This window comes from Anser brachyrhynchus (assembly GCF_964034855.1).
Source record: "Anser brachyrhynchus genome assembly, chromosome: 2".
Lineage (NCBI taxonomy): Eukaryota > Metazoa > Chordata > Aves > Anseriformes > Anatidae > Anser > Anser brachyrhynchus.
In genome coordinates, this window is record NC_137695.1 from 1,780,259 (window position 1) to 1,783,574 (window position 3,316).

Consider the following 3,316-nt stretch of genomic DNA (forward strand, 5'->3'; position numbering starts at 1 on the left):
GTGACACAAAGATTTCACAATAATAATAGTAATTCTACCCAGTCTTAAGAAGCATCATGGTGAGAAAATTTTAAGCACTCTATGGACAAGATCCCTCCAACCATTCATACTGGATATGGATGTCCTAGTGTGCTGAAGACCTCTTATGTAATTTACTCCTAACAGACAGTGTCTGTTCTTAGCATCTCCCCATCAAAATCACAGAATTGTGACTGAAATGAATGAGAGAGGCTGAAAACTGAAGGGAGCTGAAGGGTGAGGTGAAATTAACTTAAGTTGCATGGAATTTCCAATCGGATACCAGAAGAAATAAATACTGTGAGAACGGCCAGAAAATGAACAAAAGGTGCAGTGAGGTTGTGGAATATTTATTACTGGAGATATTCAAAACTCAAGAGGACATGGACCTGAACACTCTTGGAGGTTGGATATGGTGTTAAAATTGGCCCTTCTTCAGGCAGGCTGTGAGACCAGATGACCTCTGGAGGTTCTTTCCAGCTTAAATTATTATACAGGGATGTGACAAACCTAGTTAAGGCTTCTTCCAGACTTGCCACCATGTGTCCTTCTGTCTTTTTATCTTGGTTTTCTGGGCTGGGGTCTTCTTGGAGAAGACTGTTGTTTCCAGTTTGGAATGGGATAGTGGGGACTGCTGCACATCTAAATGTCGCTGCATTGGGATGTAATCCCAAGTTCAACAACATGAACATATGCAGAATGAAGAGCCTAAGAAGATATATGGAAGGATGTGTATATACATGTGTTCTTATGCATGTATACACAGACACACACACAAAAATATTTATATATGCATGTATGGTGGGAGTAGAGTTGGGAACAAAGATATATAGAGGGAGCACATACAGAGGGACATGCATGCTTCTCATTTGGCCTACTGTTACTGGACTACCATAAATGCTCTGGCCAAGATTTTGGCCATAATGATGTTTTTAGAAGAGCCTAATTTATACCTAAGGGATTCTTTTTATGCTAGAATGCCTTTCAGATATGCCCAGTCCTGCAGTTCCATTCAATCCTATTGCAGGTCTTTGAATGTGGAATTGATTGTGTCACTTTGAGGGGAGAGGAATGGGGAGAGAAAGAAAATTCCAAACTGAAACCATTTTGCTTTAGCCTCACATTCCTATAAAAAAAATAGTTTATTTTGTTGGTGAATAAGACTGCCTAATCTCATTATACATGTATAAATCACCCTTTTCCCCATGCTGGCCATTTATCTTGATCTGTGGCACATGAATGTAAAGGAACAGCCTACATGGTGTATTAATCAGACATCAGAGTCACATTGAAACTTCCAGACACAACTCTTTTTGAAAAGGTATTCCCTGTGCAAAACACCAGGGCTAAAAATAAGCACAGCAGGGTCATGCTGGCCTCTTGCTACGCAGGGCAAAGTCATTTGGGCAGCTTGTTAAGAAGTCACGTAGCCCTGTACCCTGAAAGTGTTGGTACTCCATCCTACTCAAAATTTCCACTAGTGTCAAGGGATGATTTAGTCACAAAGTGTGGGCACTCTGAATGCACTCTGAGCAGCTGTGTTGCTTTCTAACCTTCTCAGCCTTCATGCTTTTGTCTAGCCAAAGTTTACCTTTGCCCTGGCCCATCAGTTTTATGGAAGCAGTCAGGATAAAATAGACCTTTAGTGCAACTGAGGACCACAGGTTATTTGTCAGTTTTGAATGAATTTGGGGTTGGTTTCTACTTTTAGACTGCAAGTGAGGAAGATTTCAGATGCATATAGACATTTATGAAATCATCTTTCTCCTATACCCCTAGCAAGATAAGGGAAGATGGTGGGGTATGAACAAAAAAGGCAGGACTGAGCTAAATCCAAGAGAAGGCAAAACCTCCAGCCATTGATGTAATTAGCTGAGGGACTGAGGGAAAGCAGGCTTTTTGCAGCATTCCAGATGTTTAACAGTTTATTTCTTTACAGAAACTTAAGAACTCATTTCCAAAACAGCCTGATACTTTTCTCTAGGGAAATGATTCAGAAGGCAACAAGGACGTGTTTTCCTAACTGTGAAGATTAGGACTTGGTGGCATCAAGCCGGCAGATAGTAGCTGACCAGAAAAATGTGCACAATAATAAACATGAATAATTGTGCTGGAGTGGTTGGATCCCTCTGGATTAGACTCGTGTCTGCTTTTCCTTCAGCTTTTTCTTGCCAGACACTCCCCCAAATAACTCTTGCTCCCCACCAGACTGCATTGCTGGTTCTCGTAAGTTTATTGCAAGTTTCCCAAGAGCTGGCATTTTCCTTTCATGACTCCATTCCTACAGTTACCAGAGAAGTCAGCTTTCTTTCAAAACCAAAATTAAATTTCCAGTCCTCGTGGCTGCGGGGAAAAACTAAACATGTCCAAAGTCTAACCTGAAGTCACATATAATAGGATTTTTTTTTCTCTTTGTCCCAAAAGTAAAATAGGAGACCACGTTTTATAGGTTAGACTCTGGATTATTGATTCAAAGTAGTTATCAAGAGGGCAGGCAAGATGTCTAGTTCTTAAACAGTGTTTGATGAGTATCTAAGTGAGTTTACACACCAGGATCACCTACAGCAACTCTGGAGATACTCTACATTCTGTGGTCTTCTGCATATACTGAACTGGGGTTTTCGTCTCCCACATTTCCCTTCTGCAGTTCCATGATGGCAGTAAATACCGCTTTTGTGTAAGTAACCAGAAACTGCAGCTTCCTCCATTTAGGAAAGCAAGGTTTTACAATGGATATATCAATCCAATGGGAAGTACAGACAGCAGCAATATCCAGATATGCCTGTATGTATGTTGGAAGAATTAAGAAGAAAAAGATCATTTAATAATGAAATACCAGTTTTTATTTTATTAGTGCAAAAAGTAACATGCTGTTTATTTCTCCAAACACTCCTCTGCTTACAGCAGGCAGCTGTACACCACCTCTGCCTGGTTCATTCAGCAGAGTGAGAGGGGGACCTGGGATTTTGCTAGGGGAGAGAACAAGGTGGACCTCATGTCAAGCCCATAGGCATGGAGGAGCACATGGGAGACCTGCAACAGTCTATCCTGGTACTAAGGCTGCAGAAGATCAAATGCCATTTAGAAAGTGCAGGTTGAAAACAGAAGTTTGTGGAATTTCAGACCGTGCCTAGCCCAGCTGCACCTCTGGGAGGTAGCTCCAAAAAAAAGTGAGGTGTGACAAACGTGAAAGAAAACCCCTCTGAGGACCACGAAACCCACTGATTCAGCCTGTGAAACAGGGAGCTCAGCTACCCCACCAGCCTCATGGGAGTGCCTTCGCTTGCTTAACCCCCAG